Source organism: Leptopilina heterotoma, unplaced genomic scaffold, assembly GCF_015476425.1.
Source record: "Leptopilina heterotoma isolate Lh14 unplaced genomic scaffold, ASM1547642v1 Lhet_237, whole genome shotgun sequence".
NCBI lineage: Eukaryota > Metazoa > Arthropoda > Insecta > Hymenoptera > Figitidae > Leptopilina > Leptopilina heterotoma.
This window is the reverse complement of record NW_025110953.1, coordinates 484,908-507,930: the sequence shown is the minus strand read 5'-3', so window position 1 is coordinate 507,930 and position 23,023 is coordinate 484,908. Positions and strand designations below refer to the sequence as shown.

At 21.4% G+C, this 23,023-nt stretch overlaps 1 long non-coding RNA gene across 1 annotated transcript; it reads left to right on the top strand.

Annotated features, from left to right (window-relative positions):
- Positions 1-16,511: 16,511 nt before the first annotated feature.
- LOC122502744 lies at positions 16,512-17,751 on the top strand. Its single transcript, XR_006301664.1, has 3 exons — positions 16,512-16,601; positions 17,379-17,497; positions 17,680-17,751. It is a non-coding gene; the product is annotated as an uncharacterized LOC122502744 (long non-coding RNA).
- Positions 17,752-23,023: the final 5,272 nt, after the last annotated feature.

Genomic DNA, 23,023 nt, shown 5'->3' with positions numbered 1-23,023 from the left:
TAATTATTATTTCATAAACAGATTTCGCACTCGTTAATTAATTTTAAAAAATAGCAAAAAATAGCTTTCAAAATTAAAAAAATAGTAAAAAAGTAGCTATCGAAAAATTAAACTTGACGATAAAAAAAATTTGTTTTAGACACTTTGTAAAACTGACAAAAAATTCATTCTATATTTTATTTTAGTGACTTTTTCCTAATTTTCATCAAAAATATTTACGTCTTTCTTATCCTGCTAATAAATTGAATTCCTGCAACGAATTTTATTATTCACAATAGAATTTAAATACTTATAAAAATCATTTAATTCTTGCGAAGATTTTTACAAAATTTTGATTAAATAATTGAATTCAGTTTGCAAATTTTATAAAAATAGTAGATATTGAAAATCATTGAATTGCGAAAACCTTTTTTAAATAATTAAATTTTACGAAGAATTCTATTAAAATTTTTGACAATAATTAAATGTCTTTGTGGCATTTTATTACATTTTTTTGAAAATAATTGAATTCCTAAAAAGCATTTTTATTATTTATGAAAATAATTGAATTCTTGCGAACGATTTTATTAGAATTTTTTTAAATAATTGAATTTCCAAAAATAATTATTGTTGATGATATTGACGAATATTGACGAATATTGTTATTTATGAAAATAATTGAATTTTGCAAAGAATTTTATTAAAATGCCTCAAAATAATTGAATTTTCGTGAATAATTTTTTTATTTATCGTAATAATTGAATTCTTTTGAAGAATTATTTATGTAAATAATTGAATTCTTGGGAAGAATTTTATTAAAATCTTAAATAATAATTGAATTATTTCAAAAAAATTTAATTAAATTTTATGTAAAATAATTGATTTCTTACGAAGGTTTTTACAACAAATTTTTTAAATAATTGAACTCTGTTTGGAAATTTTATGAAAATAGTATAGATATTAAAAATCATTGAATTGCGAAAAGTTTTTAAAAATAATTAAATTTTACAAAAAAATTCTATTAAAATTTTTGACAATAATTGAATGTCTGTGTGGTATTTTATTAAAATTTTTTGAAAATAATTGAATTCCTAAAAAGCATTTTATTATTTATGAAAATTATTTATGTAAATAATTAAATTCTTGTGAAGAATTTTATTAAAATCTAAAAGAATAATTTAATTATTTCAAAAAAACTTAATTAAAATTGTGTTTAAAATAATTGATTTCTTTCAAACAATTTTATTAAAATATTTGAAAATAATTGAATTCTTGTGAAAAATTCTAATAATTTTTTAATAATTGAATTCTTTCAAGCAAATAAAAAACTTGTTTGAAATAATTGATATTTTAGGAATTGCATTATTTATGAAAATAATTAAAAAGAGAATTGAATTGCTGTGAAAAATTTTGTTATTTTTGAAAATAATTGAATTTTTCATAAGAAGTTTATAAACATTGTTTTAAATAATTAATTTTTTCGAAATATAATAAATATTCACAAAATTTTATTTTAAACTATTGAATATGTGGAAAATTTTATTTCTATGAGAATAATTGAATTTTTCTATTAATTGATTTAAAATATTATTAGGTACAAATAATTGAAATTTTTCGATGAGTTTTATTATTTATGAAAATAATTGAATTCTTGCTTAGAATTTTATCAAAAATTTGTTTAAATAATTGAATATCTATTAAAAATGTTATTATTAGTGAAAGTAATTGAATTATTGTAAAGAAATGTATAAAAATTTGGTTAAATAATTGATTTTTTCATAATTTTTTTGAAAATTCTATTTTAAATTAATTGAATTCCTGGGAAAATTTTATTTATGAAAATAATTGAATTTTTGATAAATTTTATCAATTTTTTTTTTTTAAATAATTGAATTCTTTTGCGAAATTTTAGAAAAATACTAGATATTGAAAATAATTGAATTTCGATTATTTTTTGCAAATAATTGAATCGTTTTAAAGAATTTGATTATAATTTTTGAGAATAGTTTTTTGTTTTCTATTATTAGCGAATTTAAAGTAGTGTAAATTCTCAAAAAACAGAAATAGTAGCTTTTAGTGGCTGAAATCTAAAAAAAATTACCCAAATAGTAGCATAACGTATATAAAAAGTAGTAAATTGTAGGTTTTATTAGATGAATGCAAAGCCAGCAATTATTTCATATGCGGTACAATATTAATTTGATTTGCGAAACTAATATTCCTTTTTCTTTTATTAATTTTCCAAACAAATATTCGCTCTGTAAGGAGGGAAGAATTCCTCTTGTATTGACAGGTGAAGAATAATACCTAAATTTTGTTCGCACCCCTTTTTTCCCCGTATATGTCTTGCGGAACTTATTTTCAACCCTTTGACGCGTTTGCACATTTAGCGTTGTAGTCCTTTAGGAGTATTCCTCTTATGACGGGCGCACAACACAAACCCAACAATTAAATCCCTCTCGGACAGACGGGCTGCTATTATCGCTGAGTTATCGTTTCGGGACTCGAGAAGCATTGTCGGGGTACCAGAGGGGTTTTGTATATATATATATATATACCCAACCGGTCGCGGTTTGACATGCCTCTCGATTAATGTCTAGAGTAATTAGCCAAAGCTCTCGTGTGCACCCACCAACAGGGATCCTAGGGAATCGTTGATTTCGAGAAACTCACATACCATTAATACATATATGTATATGTATGTATTAAAAGCACGTACACACCTCTGTACCAACTCGATTTATCTACAGCCATTGCTTCTTGATTTATTACAAGAGATACGATCACGTTATTATTCTTTTCTTTCTTTATTTTTTTATTTCTCTTTTATTTTTGTGACGTGAGAAATTTTTCGACGACGAGAATAATTAAAGATTCACAAATGCGTCTCTTTTTTTTCCTATCGCAAATCTATAGAACGACTTTCGCATGGGATAATATCGATGATATGAAATCGCGTTCAATGTTCCGTTAGACGGAAATAGGTCCGTTAAGCAAATATAGGTATAGAAGAGGAATTGATTTAAAATGAGATGAAAAAAGAAATTGTTAAAAGTTGTGGGGATTCGAACGTATGACGAGTAATTTGATTTCTATGGCTTAATGACTATGACCAACTTGAATTAAAACTTGCCATCGAGTGAAAAAATCTATTTAAACCAAATAGAATTTAATGGTGTAAAATAAAAGTATATTTTTTCTACGCTTTTTAACTAAAATTCAACTTTAAATCAATATTATTATGAACTTTTTTTGAAAAAGTTATATTTGAGAATTTTCAAATCCATTTATTTACAAAACAATTTTACCAAATTCCGATTATTCCGGAATTATTCAATTAAAAGTTATATTAGAAAATAAAAACTTTAAATAATTTAAAAAAAATATTCAACTTAACTTTTTCAAAACAATTAATTCTACAGAATTGTCAGTTAAAAGTATCAAAAATTCTGATTTTCAACGACTTTAATTTCAAACCTTTTTTTGAAATTTAATTATTTCTAAAAATTCACGTCATAATGCTTTTAATATTTATTTATTATCTAAAATTTCCACTAAAATTCATTTTTTAATTAAATTTTGAAAAATTTTAATTTTAAACCTATAAAAACTTCAATTATTTCTAAAAACTTACGTTAAAAATGAATTTTAGTTAAAAATTTTAAAAATAATTGAATATTAAAAGCATTAGCTTTTAATATTTAATTATTATTAAAATTTTTAATCACTTTTTATATTTAAAAATTCTACTAGAATTCAATTATTCATATATAAAAATTAATAATTTATTGAAAAATTGAATTTTTCTTAAAAGTGAATTTTCATAAAGAACTGTTTCAACAAATTTATAAAGAATTAAATTCTTTAAATAAATGTTAATAAAGTTTTTAAAAATAATTGAATTTTTCGAGAAATAAGATTAAAAGTGAATTGAAAATAATTGAAATTTTGCAATGAGTTTTAATATTTATAAAAATAATTGTATTATCGCGAAGAAATTTATAAAAAAATTATAATAATAATTGAATTTCTATTAAATTTTTATTATTTCTTAAAATAATTAAATCTTTAAGTAGAATTTTATTAAAAAATTGTTTAAAGAAATTAATTTTTCAGGAAAATTTTATTAAAATAGTACGTATAGATATTGAAAATTATCGAATTGATGAAAATTTTTGAAAACAATTGAAATATTACAAAGAATTTTATTAAAACTTTTGAAAATAATCGAATTATTGCTAAAAAAAATTCTAAAAAATTTATAATAATAATTGAATTCCTGTTAAATTTTTATTATTTCTGAAAATAATTTAATCTTTTAAGTAGTAGAATTTTATAAAAAAAATTTCGAAATAATTGAATTCTTTTAGAAAATTAGAAAAAAATCATTAAATTGAGAAAAATTTATGAAAATAATTGAAATATTGCAAAATATTTTATTAAAATTTTTGAAAATAATTAAACTATCGAGAAGAAAATTTTAAAAAATTTATAATAATAATTGAATTGCTGTTAAATTTTTATTATTTCTGAAAATAATGAAATCTTTGAGTAGAATTTTATTACAATTTTTTTAAATAATTGAATTCTTCCAGAAAATTTTATTAAAATAGTAGATATTCAAAATCATCGAAATGATGAAAATCTTTTAAAGCAATTGAAATTTTGCAAAGAATTTTATTAAATTTTTTGAAAATAATTGATTTATCGCGAAGAAATTTTTAAAAAAATTATAATAATTTATAATAATTGGATTCCTGTTAAATTTTTATTATTTATGAAAATAATTAAATCTTTGAGTAGAATTTTAATTACAAAAATTTCTAAATAATTAAATTATTTTAGAAAATTTTATTAAAAAAATGGGTATCCAAAAAAATTATTGAATTAAGGAAATTTTTTAAAAATAATTGAAATTTTGCCAAGAATTTGATTAAAATTTTTGAAAATAATTAAATTTTGGAAAAGAATTTTATTATAGTAGATTATAGAAAATCATTGAATTGTGAAAAGTTTTTAAAAATAATTAAATTCTGTACAGAATTCTATTAAAATTTTTGACAATAATTGAATGTTTGTGTGGTACTTTATTTATTTTTCTAAATAATTAAATTTCTAAGAAGCCTTTATTATTTGTGAAAATAATTGAATTCTTGCGAATGATTTTATTAGTATTTTTTAAAATAATTGAATTTCGTAGAAGAAATTTATTACTTTTAAAAATAATTGAATTCTTGTGATGAATGTTGTTACTTATAAAAATAATTAAATTTTGCAAAAAATCTTATTAAAAGCTAAAAAAAAATTGAGTTATTTCAAAAAAATTTAATTAAAATTGTTTTTCCAATAATTGATCTATTTAGAACAATTTTATTAAAATATTTAAAAATAATTGAATTCCTGTAAATAATTCTAATATTTTTGTAAATAATTGAATTCAACCAAAGAATTTAAAAAAAATATTTCTTTAAATAATTCATTTTTTCCAGGAATTGAAAATAAATTTATAAGAATAATTTCATTTTTCGAGGAATTCGATTAAAATTGAATTAAAAATAATTGAAATCCTGCGATGAATTTTATTATTTATAAAAGTAATTGAAAATAGTTGCTAAGAATTTTATTAAAATTTTCAAAAATAATTGAATTCCTGAGAAAAATTTGCCAAGAATTTGATTAAAATGTTTGAAAATAATTAAATTTTGAAGAAGGATTTTATTATTTATAAAGATAATTTAAATTTTGAAGAGAATTTAAAAAGAAATTTGAAAATAATTAAATTCTTGCAAAAAATTTTATTACTTTTTAAAATAATTAAGTTTCTGCAATCATTTTTAACTTCTCCAGAATTCAATTTTTTTTAGTAATTTTAACTAAAATTCTTCTATAAATCATTATTTTTAATAATTGATTTAATATATGTATATCAAAAAATTTAAACTAATTTCAATAGAATTCGAATTATTTAAATTTTTCAAAAGGCTTTGTATTAGAATTCGTGCGGTAGTTTAATAGTTTATAAAGCAAACAAAAAAAACCGAAATTAAGAATTTTCTAATGAATTCTAAAAAATTTAATTTTTTCCAGTACTTTCAATAAAAATCCCTGACTTTTTCCTGAATTCCCTGTTCTGTGCAATTCTGTAATAGAACAGGCGTAAGGATTTGACTAATATATTTTATTATTACTATCAGTATTAATTAATATTATTATTATAAAAATATAATTTCGATTGTGATGATTACAAATAATTTTTTTAACACTTATATAATTAAAAACCTAATTAAAGTTTTAGACCTTGTCAGAATAATCAAAAATATTTATTTATTTCTTTAAAAAAAAAAGTGAGCGAAATATATGAAATTTTGTAAAAACAAAGGCTTGAAACAAAATGTGAAGTACAATTTTCCCTCTCACGGCTAATAATCGATGAATCATTATATAACTTTTAGTCGGTTCAGTGATTTAATTTTAATTTGAGATTGTTACAACGAACGGGTAAATATAAGCCAGATGCGGATAACCGCGCTCACTCTGGAGGGGCGCACACGCTATCCATTCACTTTTATATATTCTTTACTGATCAAATCGTTCAATGAACGTATTGAATAAATTCAAATGCACTTGGAAATGAATATGTTCAACAAAATAATGCTGGAAGTAATTTTATCGATTTATCCGAAATTTCGCCTCGGGACATTCCCTCATTAGTTACCATTTTTTCTTTTCATTGTTTCATTATATTTCACGTTTACTTTTCTTTTTTCAATCTTTTCTTATTTCTTTCTCTCTTTTTTCTTTAGATAAGTAAGAGAGAAAAAAGGAATTTCAATTATGATTATATATACTTCACAAGAGATTCATTTACATAAAATTATTTCGTTAAATTCAAGTATAGAATATATTTTAATAGAAAAAAAGAAATTGTGAAAAAATAGAAATAGTGAATATAAAATAACTTGGTGATAAATTAAAATAAATATAAATATTTAATATTTATTATTTATTATTAATATTTAATTTTTTATATACATTTTTAAAAAAAACTTTAAAAACGTAAAGTACCTAAGTGTTAATTTTATCTCAGGCAAGTCCCGAAATTTTAAACAAAAAATATTCCGACTTCCGGTATTTAAGGTAAAAAATTCATTGAATATAGATAATAAATGTATGAGAGAGTGAGTTTAAAAAAACTTCAATAATTATGGAAGCAGGTGTCGATGGTTGTAAGATAAAATTAGTGATTTATGTTATAATAAAGTTGCAAGTTTTGTTCATTATAAAAGAATTCACACTGAAAGTATAATTTATGATTGAGGATATATCCGATGGAGAAGATGGTTATTATAAGGGTGGACCTTGAAGTTTTGCGATACTGATTAAGAGAAGAGAAGAAAAAACAGCTTCAATGAATTGAAAAAGAAAAAAAACTGTATGTAACTCACATATGTGTGCAATAACTATATGCATTCAATAGAAAGAGGTCATAATGAATTATTGCCTCAATTTTCCAAATATAAATAAGTAAACACAAGAAAATTATTGAATTGTCAATAATTGTTATTTAATTAAATTCTCTTAATTACATCTGAAAAACTATCAATTTATTGATGAGGATCAATTGAAACTTTAATTATATATACATACTTGAAGCAATTGAAAATGTTTTTCACTTTATATTCGAAATTACTTCAAGAGAAATATTTATTATTGAATCAAATGCATTTTTCTGTACGTTCGTTAACGAGGAATAAAGGAAAAAATTTTGTTTCTTCTAAATTGTTGATAATAAACGTTGTGAACTTCTTTAAAGTAAATATTTATTTATATTTGATATTTAATATATTAGGGGGAGGGTACACTGATATTTTAAATTATATCAAGAAAATAATTTAAATATTTCATAAAATTATATTTCTAAGGTAATTCAAGGTGACTAGTTTTTTATAAAAAAAATTTCCGCTCAGAATTATTTTTCCCGGTCGTAAAGAATAAAACAATCAAAAATTATTTTCAATAATTCGAATTATTTTCTAGAAATTTTAACTAAAATTCGTTTCTAATTCAATTATTTTTATTTTTTAAATATTTTTTGAGAAAGTGCCTTAAAAATTCAATTTTATGGAATATTTAAATTATTATTTATTATACATAGTTCATGCCTTTCGGCTTTGAACGACAAATAATTAAAATTATTTTCTTGATGTAATTAAAAATATCGATTTACCCTCCCATTAATATTAAATTTAAAACATTTTTTTAGCTATTTAATTTGAATTTATGTATTTGGTGGTAATCGACGTTTTGATTTTGGTATTTTCGAAAGAGAGAAAAAAAAGGGAGATAGAGAGAGAGAGAAAGAGAGAAAATGAGGAAAAAAAGTGAAATAGTGACTGACAGCGGAAAGAAATTACGTGTATTATGGAATTTTTTTTCAAGCGTTTCTCGTGAGATCAGTGCATTAAATAACTTGAGCGTTCAGTACGATGAATAACGATAGACCATTATAAAGCATAAATCGCAAAAGCAGGCCTGCGGGGTGATGAACCGTCATTATAATGCGATTTAGTCGGCGCTTTAGCAGCTGGTAATACAGTCGCGAAAGAACCGACATCCTTACGTTATATATATACACCACATATATATATACGATACGGAATTTCCATAAAGGACCGACAAAATTTGAAAAATTTGAATATTCTCTCGACCTTACATCCATGATATCGAACAAGTTATCCCTTCAACCGTGGCGATCTCTAAAATCTCTTATTCTCTTAAGTATCCTCTCCATGTATACACATTTGCCCCTATTTTCATAAAAAATTACCACCTCGTTAAAATGATGGATTTCTTAATTAATTTACATTATAAATTCCTATACTTTTACTCATTATATATATTCATTTCTATATATACTTTTTTGGCTATTTTTCATTTTGATATTCTTCATTTATTTTTTATTTCGATTTTTTAAACGTTGCGGTGAAGTTTACACAAATTTTATCATCCGCAATGATTTTAGGGTTGCCACGCTTTTGGTCTTTTCAAATTCCCTGATACTTTTCCAGGTTAAAAAACTAAAATATTTAATCATAATTTTTCATATAGAAATTAAAATTTTCAAAAATTTGAAATTCGATAATTTTATAAGAATATTATTAAAAAACATGAAGAAATCGATCAGTCCGAGTCTTCGACTCGGAGCAATCGATATCTTCATGTTTTATAATAATTAAAACTTGCTACTTTGTGACTATAACTTCTTAAAAAATTATTTTCATCATATATTATTCATTTCTAGAATATTCAACTAAAATTCTTCTTTAGGTCAATTTTCTTATAATAATTTTTAAAAAAGTTCTTTTAGAATTATCAAATTTTTTTGTTTACAATTTAATTTTACGAAATTTCGATTATTCAGACATTCCTCAATTAAATATATTAGATTAGAAATTAAAAACTTTAAATAATTAAAATAAAATCCATTAAACTTTTTGAAAAAAATTAATTCTACAGAATTCTTAATTAAAAGTATGAAAAGTTCAAATTTTCAAAGATTTTAATTTGAAACCTTTTGAAAATTCAATTATTTCTAAAAATTCACGCTATAAAAATTATTTTTTAAAAAATTTTATTGTTACAAAGAATTTCATTATTTATGAAAATAATTCAATTTTTTGAAGAAATTTAATTAAAAATGTATTGAAAATAATACTTAAATTGTAATAAATAAATTTTAGTAAAAGTTTTTTAAATAATTGAATTCCTTTGCTGAATTTTAATAAAATTTTTAAGAATAATTACATTTCTCGAGGAATTCCATTAAAATTGTATTAAAAATTAAAAATAATTAAAAATCTGCGATGAATTTTATTATGTATTTATGGAAATAATTGAATCCCTGTAAAAAATGTTATTATTTATAAATATTTGTAAATAATTGGAAAACATTTCTTCCACCCTAAAAACAATATTTTTCGTTTAGAAATTCTTATTTTTCGAAATGTTGATAAAGAAATATTGTTAGAATTCTTGAAAATCAACTTTTGAAGAATTTTGATTGTAAATTTTGAAAATAATTGAATTAACAAAAATTTTAATGAAAAATCTTTAAAGGTAAATTTAAAAATGAAAATTAGCTTCTAATTTTTTAAAATTCAATATTTTTAATATTTTTAATTACATCTTTCCAAAAATAATAACATTTTAGAATTATTTTTAACATTTTGGAGAAAACAATAATGTTCAAAATTTTTAATTAAAATTCATCAAAAAATTCATTAGTTTTTTTAAATTATACAAAAATGCTTTTAAGAAATACAATTATTTTCGAAAAATGACATTAATAAAATATTTTTAAAAACTAATTATTAGAATTGCTTTGAAATAATTTTTTAAGAATCAAAATTTACTTTATTGATTTATTAAAATTTTTGAGAAATCATGATCCTGTTTATAATTAAAATTCTTCAAAAATTTGATCGTTTTTATTTATAATTTTCAAAAATACAATTATTTTAAAAAGATTTTACCAAATTTTAATTGTTTGAAAATTTTTCAAAATTGAAAAACTATTATCGTTGAAAAATTTTTTAAAAATATTTTTAAAAAATTAATTGTAAGAATTTCTTGATTATAATTTTTTGAAAATATTATACCTTAATAACTTAAGAAAAAACTATGGAGAGTCACAATTATTTTAAAAATTGAGTTTATGTATTTAAATAATTGAGTTCTAGAAGAACTTTTGGAAAATTATTTAAATTAATTGATTCAGAGATGAAGTTTAGTTGAAAATTGTAGAAAATAATTAAATCCAAGAAGAGTTATAATTATTATTAAAATTCATAAATTTTTACTCATTTTCCGACAACAATATACTATATTGTGAAAAAATATCTAACTCGAAAAGTTAAAAAGAAAAATAAATTTTACAAAATGAAGAAAAGACAAAAGACAGGTGAAATTCAATTATTCCGCGCTGCTTCTTCTTTTGCGATCGTTGTTTGATTTTTTTTTTGAAGAACGAAAACTTCGTATAATTTTCAATTGAAAGAAATTGTCGTGATTTTTTGTGTCGCCGGCATGACTTTTGTGGCGGCGAATTTAACAAAAAAAAAAAGGGAAAAAGAGAGAAAAAAATTAACTGCCACTCTCAGAAGCCTCTCTTGTTCTTGTTAAAGTACTTCGGGGGTCTCTTGAAGAATATACCGTCCCGCAGGAAGTTACGATACCACAGGTATTCTCACTTAATAGCGGCGTTCGCGCTCGAGTTAAGCCTCCGGCAAAACTGACAAAGTGACTCTCTAACTTTCATGACGTCACTGGTACCTCAAAGAGCCGGCGCTTACAATAGACAATAGTAGATTTTTGCACCTAAAACTCCTAATTAAGGTTGCAAAAAAATTTAATTTTCTTTTTCCCTAACTTTTCCCTGATTTCCAGACAGAATTTCGACTTTTTCCCTGACCCTAAAATAATATTCTGATTCACTCTAAAAATTATTAGATACTCAAAAAAAATGTTCTATTACATTTATTTATGAATTTCCTTAATTGTAAAATTATGCAAAAATACCAATAACTTTATTTTTAAATAAATATTTAATCATTATTGTTTTTCCATAGGAATTATGATTTTCAAAAATTTCAAATTCAAACCTTTTGAAATTCAATAACTTAAAAATATTATTGTAAAACATGAAGAAATGGATAATTCCGAGTCTTCGACTCACAGTTCTCAATTTCTTCATGTTTTATAATAATAAAAGGTGACGAGTAATAAAATCATTATATTATAATATACAAATATTATTACTGCAGCTTCTTCAAAATTATTTCCATTATTTCAATTCAATTATTATTTTCTACAATTTTTAACTAAAATTCTTCTTTAAATCAATTATTTTTAATAATTTTTGATAAAATTGTTTTGAGAATTTTCAAATTAATTTGTTTACGAATTTTGCTTACTTGGAAATTCTTCAATTAAATATATACATTAGAAAATAAAAACTTCGAATAATTTAAAAAAAAAAATTCAATTAGACTTTTTGAAAAAAATTAGTTCCATAGAATTTTTAATTAAAAGTATGAAAAATTTCAGATTTTCGAAGATTTTAATTTGAGACCTTTACAAAATTCAATTATTTCTAAAAATTGCAATTATTAGTAACTTCTCAAAAATTCAATTATTATCTAAAACTTTAACTGAAATTAATATTTTTAAATCAATTTTTATTAGAAAATTCTATGAGAATTTAATTATTTAAATGCAAATTCAAAATTGAATTCTTTTGACGAATTTTAATAAAATTTTAAAAAATAATTCCATTTTCCGACGAATTTTATTAAAACTGTATTAAAAATAATTGAAATTCTGCAATGAGTTTTATTATTTATAAGAATAATTGAATTATTGAGTAAAATTTTATAAAAAGTTTTAAACAATTGATTTTTTTCAAAAAAATTTATGCAAATAATAATAATTGAATTACTTTAACTACTTTGAATTACTTGATTTTTTTAGTTAATAATTGAATTACTGTAAATTTTTCATTATTTTAGAAAACAATTGAATATTCGTGTAGAACTTTGTAAAAATTGTTTTTAAATAATTGAATTCTGAGAAATTTCATTAAACTAATAGATATATACAAATTATTGAATTAAGAGAAATGTTTGAAAATAATTGGTTTTTATTACTTTTAAAAATAATTGAATTCTTGTGATGAATATTGTTATTTATGAAAATAATTGACTCCCTCTAAATGATTTTATTATTTATGAAAGTAATTTAATTCCCTGAAAAGAATTTGAAACTTTATGAAAATAATTGAATTTCTGCGAAGAATTTAATGACAAAGTTTGAAACATTTGATTTTTTAGAAAAAATTTATGCAAATTCTATTTTAAATAATTGAATTCCTGTGAAATTTTTGTTTTCTTGGAAGATAATTGAATGTTCGTGTAGAATATTATCAAAATTTTTGTTTTATAATTGAATTCTTTCTGGAAATTTTATTAAAATAGTAGAATATTGAAAATCATCGAATTAAGAAAAATATTTTAAAATAATTGAAATTTTGCCATGAATTTTATTAAAATTTTTGAAAATAATTGAATTCTTGTGATGAATACTATTATTTATAAAAATAATTTAATTTCGCAATGAATTTTATTAAAATTTTTGAATGTAATTGAATTTTGTCGAAGAATTTTGCTATTCATTTATAAAGGTATATAATTGAAATGTTGACAATATTTTTAGATTGTTTGAAAATAATTCAATTTCTGGGAAGAATTTTATTAATTTTGAAAATAATTCAATTTCTGGGAAGAATTTTATTAATTTTGAAAATAATTCAATTCTTGTGATGAATTTATAGTTATTTATAAAAATAATTGAATTTTACAATGAATTTTATAAAAAATTGTGAATATAATTGAATTTTGCTATTTATAAAAATAATTGAAATGTTGACGAGATTTTGTTTTTTAATTTTTGAAAATAATTGAATTTCTGGAATGAATTTTAATATTTATTAAAATATTTGATTTCTTTCAAATTGCGTTAAAAATTTTTTAATAAAACTAATTTCAACAGAATAGAAATTAAAATTTTTGAAAAAAATAATTTATTAAATGATTTATAAGTGTAATAACTTTATGGAGCAGTTCGTCAATAGAATTAAGTTATTTAAAATAAATTATTGTCAGAAATAGAAAAAAATTAAGGTTTTTTTCAGAAGTCGTGGTAATTTCATGGTTTACGAAGAAAACAAAAAATACACAAAAATTCAAAATTTTCTTATAAATTTAAAAAATTTAATTTTTTCCCTGACTTTTAAATAAAAATCCCTGACTTTTCTCTGACCAATTCTACTTTCCCTGACTTTTCCCTAAATCCCATGAATTCCCTGACCTGTGGTAACCCTGCTAAAGGACATTCAAAGAATTTGAATTGAAGAAATAAATTAAAAAAGAGTTAAAAAATATTTTTCGAAAAATGATGAATATTTTTATCTACATAATAATCAATAGAATAAAAAAGATCTAAAGAATGATGAAGATAATAATAATAGTCAATAAATAATAATAATTGGAAAAAATTATCAGCGAGTGATAAATTTAATTAATATTAAGCAATAAAAATTAATAATAAGATTGAAAATAATTACAACTAATAATATAATAATAAATATTATAATTTTAATTATTATACATTAATAGTATAATTATTTCCCATTTTAAGGTCATGTTATTCAGTGGTCACGTGTTCCCATAGTAAAGTATATGGAGCACGTGACCACTGAATAACATGACCTTAATCCTCATTATAAAAGAATTTCAAATTCCAGGAAACTTGATAGTCAAAAGTTAAGGGAGAAAAGAAATTAAGGAGATAAATTCGAGGAAAGTAAAAAGAGTTGCAAAAAAAAAGTGCGAGGAAGAGTTTAAAAAACAATGTTTCAAAGGGGCAGAAAAAAAGAGGGGAAAGATGAGGGTGGAAAAGGGGGACGTATTATCCTCCCACGCGGCTTCAGACAAGCTACGAAATTCCGGAGATAAAATCGGCCGCGCTTGTTCGTTCGACCAATATATTCATAATGGCTCTTTCTTGGGTTCTTCGTTATTTTTTTTTCTCTTTCTTTCTCTCCCTTTTTTTCGTCTCTTTTACCAAATTTCGTCTCTCGCGCACGTTCCGACGAAAGGCTCATAATTCCGATTATGCGCACTTTTTCTCCAACGATATTCCCTTCTTAACTATGTTCCTGGAATGCATAAAAATCTAGATGGAAATATATCAATTTTACCTCATAATTTTCAAAACACCGGCTTTATATTAAGGGGCTTAATTTTTAATATACATAAAAAAGTATATTTTAAAAAATAGGATCGCTTTACTAGCGTCCAAGAAAATTATTAAAGTAAAAAAAAAGATAATTAATAGAAAAATGATTCATAAATATTTATAATTTGATTATTAGAATTTTAATAACATAATTATTTTTACTAAACAAAAACTAATTAATGTTTTTTTTTAATATGATGAATAAAATCAATCATAATAATTTGTAAATAATAATATTAATAATAATAATAATAATAAGAATGATAATAATAATATTAATAAGAATGATAAAAATAGTAATTATATAATAAATATATTATTCTTATTAATTGCGAAAAATATAAATAGAAATTCTGCCATCAGCAGGTAAATTTTATAAGTTTAATTTCACGAATAATTTTACGCATTTTAAGTTTAATGAAAATAAAGAAAATACTTAATTTTATTGAATTTGATGCAGAAAAAATTCGAACTTAACCATCAACAACAGAATAAAATTACTATTTATGAATGTTTATAATATATATATTTGTAGGTTAGAAAATTCTGCAGCATATAATTAATAACAATAATAAACTTACTAATTGGCGATAGTTTTTCAATAAGACAGAAATATAATAACGTAATTATTTATGAAAACACAAAAACCATGAAACTGACAAGAAATATTTTGAGGTTACCTTGCGCCATCACTTTTTGTTACTCTGCGTAGAGGATAAATTCATCCATATTTTAATCCATTTGAGTGAAAAATCAATAACAAATACATTTTGAACACTGTATAAAGGAACACTGATATATTTCTCCAATTAAAAGGACATTTTCTTGATAAATCAAAACTACTTTTCATTTTTCCAAAACGTCCACAAGTTTCGAAACATTTATAAACAATTGTCAGCGCAGAATGTGACTAACTTCGTTCTATATGCGCAACCGGAAGTGAAAACTGACAAAACATCACTAGTCAATTGAACAACTCACTGAGACTTAAATTATCTTTTCTGATTAAATTCGACAAGTAGAAATCTAAAAGCAGTTCTTAATTTTTACTTTGCTAAAATATGTAGCGATTTACTTGAAAAAACGGACTATTTACAATGTAATTATAATTTAATTTACTTTTAAAATAAATTGCTAACCGAAATTCGCTTCAAAATTTGTCCACCAATGATAGAAGTTTGTATTTATATTTCAGCCAATCAGAGCAGAGGTCATTGCTCCCAGGCAGCCATTTTTATTATTGTCGTTCAGCTCATTGAAAGTGGCGGTTTGTTGTCATTACTCATCATTATTTTCGTGAAATATGGTAATTAATATTGTTTATTGTTTAATTAAATGTGTTCTAACTGTTGTGTTTGTCAAGTGTTCTAATAATATCCACTGATTTTGATAAAATATGACAAGATTGATCTGAATTATTAAGAAACATTGTTGTCAAGGTCATTTCGACTTTTCGTTATAAATATAATTGTTAATGTGCATAAATTTAAACAATTGCTCTAAATTATTAAAAAAATAATCATGAATTCTTATAATTGGCAAAGTTAAATTGTTCCTAAGGTTTTTGAGGTTATCTTTTCAGAAAAATTTCGGTCAATTATAATCAGTGCATGAAAGTGATATTATTGTTAACATTTTGTGAAAATGAGGCAAAACAATGGTAATATTGAATTTTCTCAGGTTTCTCGTTTGATGGAGTCGATGGGCAATGAACTATTCCGGATGAATTGACATTTATGAAAATGGGCGAAAGTCATTTCGCAATTATGGTAATAAAAATATTTATTATAGTTATGCGTTACATATATAGTTAGAAACTTGTGTAAATTTTGAAAGAAATTTTATTACATTTTATTTTCCAAACTAATCGCAATTTAAAATTATGTCAACTTTTATTTTTCGTATCTTACATAATGTAAATGCATTTTTCCTTTTTTAACAATATTTTATTTTGTTAATTATCTATTTCTGCAACAACAAAAAATGAGGTTAAAAAGTGAAGTTAGGTTTTACTTTCGCAAATTGTAAATACTAAATTCATTATATATTTTACAATTAACAATTTTAATAATTAGACATTAGTATTGATAATAATAATAATAATAATTTTAAAAGGTCTACTACAATTTTTTACAATAAGTAATGAGTACAATAAATGAGTACAATAAATAATGAGTAACAAAAAATAATTAAGAACATTTTTTAACAAAATTTAAATTTTACCGAAATATATAAAAAAAATTGTTGTTCCTTTGAACATTCAAATCTTTGGGGACATTCATTTTATTGTATTTACAAAAAGTTTACATATTAATTAATTAATGGTTATTCTTCATTAACATAATTTGTTTAATTGGAAAATAAAGTACACTTCTGAACAAAAAAATTAATAATAACATAAAAAAAAGTTTTTGAATAATTTAAATGGATAATTGCGAATTTAAAAATCTTTTTAAACTACGAAACTTTTTCTTATTTTTAAAAATTGTTTTATTTATTTATTTTTATCTATATTTTTATTTTTAATCATTTTTCTTTATTTTCAGGACAAAAAGGAGATGGATTTTATAAGAGATAAGAATCTCTATAATTGTCAATATCCGCACTCTGCCACTTTGACATAATTTGCTATAATCTCTTAGTTTGGAAATCTGATCAATAATCGGTGAGTCCCTTATATATTTTCATAAAATATCTTTTATTTTATGAATTTTATGAATTAGTTTAAGAATTTTCTTATCAAGATTATTAAACATTATTTTATGAAAAATAATTTTAATTAACTGAAATAGTTTGTTAATATTTTGAAAAAAAGTTGTTTTAAATTTTTAATAATTTTTTTTTCAGAATCAAGAGTCTGTGCATCGAAAGAAACAGTATAGAGCTGGGTACTTGTCTAGTTTCTTTTGTCAAACTGCCAACTATTCTGTCATTTAATTATCATCTATACCATTCTATTGACAATGAAATTGGAACATTTGAGATTGGAATTAGAAGAACAATTGGAACAACGTTCGGTGAGTCTCTTTTCTTCAAAATCATACCAAATTGATGTAAGTAACCTGTTAGTTTGTCAATATCTATTCTGTCAAGTTTGTCATTCTAATGACAAAATAACTTGTCATTTAATTCGCATAATGATAATCTTCTCGCCTATCGATGAGCCCTTCCTGCACTCTAGTATTACGAAAAATTTAAAAGAGAAAAATTTTAAACTTTGAACACTTTTGATATAACATTTTATATCAACATTAAAAATTGATGTTAATACCTAATAAATAAAAGTTTTAGTTTTCTTTATTTTATTAAAAATAATTCAATCATCTAATTAAATACGTGTATTTATTTATTATGATTCTATTATTAGTAATTTTATTTATTAATTTTTATTAATTAGGGGAAGGAACATCGATATTCTTAAATAAGAAAATATTTTTAATATTACATAAAATTATTTTTATGATAATTTTTTGTGAGGAATTAAATGGTCATAAAATAAAATGGATCAGGAAATATTATGACTCCTATTGAATGTTTGTTTTCCTTATAAATTGATATATTTTGAAATCTATGCTTAATTTTGTTTATTTTTCTAATCTCAAATCATAACTTTTTTATATAAAAAATTAAAAAATTAAAATCTGAAATTAGTTAAAAATTGATATGGAAAATTTTAAAAAATTAGGATTTGCAATTAAAGAAATAAACAAATGAATTGTCAAATAAAAAATTTTAATATTCTCTTTCAGCATTTTTTGCATTTAAAACAATTTTTTCGAAAAATAATGATTAAAAAATAGTAAAAATCAAATTTTTCATTCGTCAATTTTTATGTGCGGTTATAAAAACATTTTCTATACAAAATTACGCATGAATTTCAAAATCTATCAATTTTCAGGGAAAATAAAAATGCAAAAAAGGTCAAAATATTTTCTGATCCATTTTATTCTATAAACATTGAATTTCTCACAAAAAATTACTATAAAAATAATTTTACGGAATATTTAAAATATTTTCTTGCAATATTTAAAAAATATAGTGTATCCTCTCCTTAATTAGTTAATAAATAAATAAATTAAATTAATTAGGTAATTGAATATTAATTAATTATTATACAGAAAAAAAATGTTAAAGAACTGATTACTTGTTTGTTATCAAAAATATATTTATTTGAATCAGATAATTTTTATTTAAATCAAATAAATTGTATCTATTTGGTCCAATAATTTCATTATTTGAAGCTTTAAAGCAAATATCATTTAATTGATTTAAATCCTAAAAATTATTTAATTTATTATTTAATACCAAGAAAAGTGTAAAATTAAAAAATTTCTAATTTTTTGTTTAAATAATGTATAAATTAATTTAAAACTTCATTTATTATGAAATTAAAATTCATTTATAAAATTGATTTCAAAAATTAATTTACAATTTTTAGGAATAGATTGTTATTGAATATTTCTTTTACAAATTTTCAAATGAATCACAGTTTTTCTCAGGATATCAAATTGAGACAAAAAACGAATCAAAAATTTTGCTAAACAACAAAACTGTGATGAAATATTTTTTATTACAAATATTTTCATAAATTACACTGAAAAAAAAATTTATTTAATTCAAATAACTGATTATTTGTTTATTATCAAATGCAATTTAATTGACTTAAGTAAAAATGTATTTGATTCAAGTAAATATTTATTTGATAATAGACAAATAATCGGTTATTTGAATTACATACATTTTTTTCAGTGTTACACAATTTTAATAGTAAAATTATTAAGTATTAATATTAACAAAATTGATTATATTCAATGAATTAAAGAAATTTTTTGAAAGAATTCAATTATTGTTAAAACCTTTATTGGTATCTAAAATTCCTTGAATGAATTAAATTATTTTAGAAAATTGTAATAAAATTCTGAGAAAGAACTAATTATTTTCTAAAAATTTTAATAAAATTCAAAAATTAAATATAAAATTTCGATTATTAAGAAACACGATTATTTTCGAAACTTGAAAGCAATAAAATTCAATTGCATTCAAAATTTTCAATTAAAATTATTAAAGAAACTTCATTATTTTTAATAAATTCAAAGAAATTCTTCAGAAGAATTTAATTAGGATTTTGAAAAATTTTAATAAAATTCTTTTCAAGAATTCAATTATTTTCATAAATAATACACGGAAAAAAACTTTTACCTGGAGCAGCGATAAGTTTCCCTGAATTAGCGAAAGTATTAATTGGAGCAACTAAAACTTTCGCTAATATAGTGAAATTTATAGTTGTGCCGAGTAAATATTTTTTTCCTTATCATCGTTTTAAAATGACAAATTAATTTCTTTTATTGAAAGTTTTGGCGAATACTTGTTTGGAATTTGTTTTTCCTACACATTTTCTAGTTTTCCATGCAAAAACTAGTGAATAATTCATTATATAATAAGTAAAATTAAATTGCGATTGTCTCATAAATTTTGAGACCACTTCACATAAAGTGATTTTGATGAAAGGATGCGAGATTTTTGAAAAAAAATCTCTTCGATATAAATTAGAGTAGGAATGAAATAATGAAAGTAGAATCAGATAAAGCAGAGTTTAAGGGGAGTTTCTTAGTATGCAACGATGCATTCATATCAATCGAGCCATGCATATGCAAAACTTTAGAGGGCTCATATGTGCGAAAAACGCCAATGCATAAATTTATGCTTGTAGGCAATCCCTTTTATACACCGTGCAATTGTTAATTACCACCTTCATCCGTGTCGGATATATCCTTATATATACAGACTTTCTTTTTAAAAATCCGTTACACTTTGTTTATTTTTTTTTTTCCTTTTCTCATAATTCATAATCTCTAATCTTTCAATAAATTATCTTTCAATCGCGATGATAATGATTTTTTGCCATTATTTTCTTTTTTCCACTGTAATGTATGTATATGGATAAAGCGAAAAAAAAGAAGTGAATCAAGATATTAAACCCTCGTTAAGAGAAGAAACGTCTCTATCTAAAATTTTTCTTTGTCCCCTCCAACACCCTATTTCTTAAAAACACGAAGAAGTCAGATTAGACGGAATATCTTTATCTAATTCTTATTAGTTCTACGAAATTCTGAAAGAAGGTGCACGCAAACAGGATCAACGACATCCTGCGAAGGTGCAGGAGACTTTAAGTATACTTTCACGAAACATCGCGTGCCAACTTTTCCTCGCTATTTTGCGCCACAATTTTAACCACATTCTTATTCAAGTTACAACATTTACAATTTGCAACCGCAAATACTCTTCGAATATTGGATGAATTTTAGGTACAATTTTTTTCTGCTTTTCCGTTAAAAAAGAGCAAAATTATTTTTCTGAAAAAAAGCACTGAAAAAAAAAATGGTTGATTCAAATAAATAATTACTTGTTTATAATCAAATAAATATTTACTTGAATCAAAAAATTTTTATTTAAGTCAAACGAAATTTTGTTCAAGTCAAATAAATTGTATTTGAATCAATAATTTCAATATTTGAAACAAATACAATTTAATTGACTTCAATTAAAAATTATTTGATTCAAGTAAATATTTATTTGATAATTAGACAAGTAATCGATTAATTGAATCAAATAAATTTGTTTTCAGTGTATTTATAATAAAAATTATTTGATACAAGTCAATATTTCTTTGATAATTGCCAAGAAATCGGTTATTTGAACAAGACTCGAGTAGTATAACTTTTAGGACTTTTTTCGACTTATTTTCAAAAAATGCGACTATTTCGATATTCTTTCTCGAAATATTGCAACAAAATACCACTTTTTTTTGGTATTTAATACAACTTATTTCTATTTTAATAGAGCAAAAAATAACTTAATCAATAAACTATAATCAAGTCTTTAACAAATTATTTTTGAATAATTTCCTCATGATAATTAAATTTCTGAACTATATATAATTAAAAAGTTTTTTAATAATTGAAATTTTTTTTATTGAAAATAATTGATATTTTTTAAGTATTTCATAGAATTTTTTAAAATACGAATTTTCAAGAATTCTAATTGTAAATTTTGTAAATGATTGGATTCTCAAAAAATGTTAATAAAAAATCTTCAAATTAAAATTAAGGAAAATTTGATTCAAAAAATTGTATTAAAATATATTTTTAAAAAATGATTCTTAGAATTTGAGAATTCAATTCGTTACAAAATTTCTTTATTTTTTTTCAAAATTTGCAATTTGAAATTTAAAATTCTATTTTTAAGAAATTTATCGAAATACTTAACAAAAATGATTTATTTTCAATAGAATTTTAAAGAAATTTAATTGCAAATTTTGAAAGTAATTGAATTATAAAAAAAAATTTTTTGAAAAAAATCTGCAAATAAAAATGAAGGGAAAATTAATTCAAAAAATTATATAAAAATATTTTTTCGAGATAATTTTCATTAATTTTCATTTAGAAATTATCCATAAAAATATTTTGAGAATTCAATTAATTTCATAATTTGAAAAAAATTATTCTAAATTTTGTTTTAAATTTAACAAAATGCTTTAAAAATAAATTATTTTCAATAAAATTTTGAAGAATTTTAATTAAAAATTTTGAAAATAATTGAATTATCAAAAAAAAAAAAAATTATTGAAAAATCTGCAAATAAAAATTAAGAGAAAATTAATTAAAAAAATTATATAAAGATATTTTTTCGACCTAATTTTCATTAATTTTCATTTATAGAAATTTTCTATAAAAATATTTTGAAAATCCAATTTTTCAAAATTTGAAAAAAATTCTTTTAAATTTCGTTTTAAATTTAACGAAATGCTTTAAAAATCAATTATTTTCAATAAAATTTTGAAGAATTTTAATTGCAAATTTTGAAAATAAATAAATTTTTTTGAAAATTATTGAAAAATCTTGAAATTAAAATTAAGGAGAATTTACTTCAAAAAATAATATTTAAATATTTAAAAATAAAATAATTCGCAGAGAATTTTTTCAAGCTAATCTTTATAAATGAAAATTAGTAAAAATTAGCTTTAGCAAAATATTATTAAAATATTTATAAAAAAGTTGTATTTCTTTGAATGTTTTCATCATTTTTTAAAATTCAAAATTTTTAATTTCTGTAAATTCAAAAATCTACAAAAATTAATTACAATAATGTTTTCTTTTTTAAAATCTATTTTTTCAGAATTGTTATTAAAAAT